The 1,232-nt window shown below is 43.9% G+C and overlaps 1 non-coding gene across 1 annotated transcript; it reads left to right on the plus strand.

The window, feature by feature from the left end:
* The first annotated feature begins 419 nt into the window (after positions 1–419).
* Positions 420–527, plus strand: Gm22359. The gene has a single exon (XR_003953139.1). It is a non-coding gene; the product is annotated as a U6 spliceosomal RNA (small nuclear RNA).
* Positions 528–1,232: the final 705 nt, after the last annotated feature.

Genomic DNA, 1,232 nt, shown 5'->3' on the forward strand with positions numbered 1-1,232 from the left:
CAGTATGCCCAAATAAAATCCCAATCTACTCTTTACAAACTCCTAGACCATGATTCTGTAGAACTATTTGCTGGATGTCAGGTTGACACAGATTGCCTGGATTTGAACCTCTCAAACGCTTTCTCATGACTCTCTTAACCATGAAAAAGTACATCATATGTTTTCATCAGAATCAATACCATATGGACCATGCTGTCCAGTATTCTGCCTGGAGTGTTATATCCTCACCATGTTGGTTTGTTTTATACTATCGTGACACAGTTTAAATTCATCTGAGAAGAAAGAACATCATCTGTGTACACTCAATGGTTCCTAAGATAGTGTGCAGTCATCTGTGGCTGTTACAGTGCTTTCAGAGATGGTTTAGGGTTGTTCAAGTATACAAGACATAGAACAAATGGAGTGCAAAACATTATGGAGTACTCCTTAATGGAGTACACTTATATTATATTAGAACGATACACAGAAGATTAGCATGGCCCCTGCGCAAGGATGACATGCAAATTCGTAAAGCATTCCATATTACTCCAACAGAATCACAGGAGGATCAAGCTCAAGCCAGAGACAGATTGAACATTAACACCAGAGAGTACTAGATGGCAAAAGGCAAACATAAGAATTTTACTAACAGAAACCAAGAACACTGGGTGTAGCCTCCCCCAGCCTCTAGTGGGCTTGTGCAGACCTTGTTGCCACTGAGGTGAGGCCACCTGCAGTGCAGCTTTCCTACTTGGCTGGTTTCTTTTGGTGTGTCAACTGTCCTGCCTGCTGAGACACAGCATCTTCGGACTGGCTCCAGGCACCAAGGATGGACTGGCAGTGGGGGATAGGCCTTCCCCCTTTATAAACACAGTCTTGTAGTAAACTCACAGGGCTTGATCAGAGAATTTTTGTCTTGGCCTCATTCTTTTCTCCCTGTCTAGTCTCACTTTCAGTCCCAGCCTGACTTCCAGCAATACCCAGTTCATATAGGCTGCAGGTGGCTTACAACTACAGATTGGCATCTGAACCAGGGATTTGGAAATGGTGGGAAACACTGAGGGACTGCTGTCCTATGTGGAGCTCCACGAGAAGGGAAGAGAAAATTGGGCATAGTACTACCTGAGGATCCCGTGATATCTCTCCTGGGCATATATCCAGAAGATGTTCAACCTGGTAAAAAGGACACAATGCTCAACTATGTTCATAGCAGCCTTATTTGTAATAGCCAGAAGCTGGAAAGAACCCAGATG

The sequence above is a fragment of the Mus musculus genome, chromosome X, assembly GCF_000001635.26.
Source record: "Mus musculus strain C57BL/6J chromosome X, GRCm38.p6 C57BL/6J".
Lineage (NCBI taxonomy): Eukaryota > Metazoa > Chordata > Mammalia > Rodentia > Muridae > Mus > Mus musculus.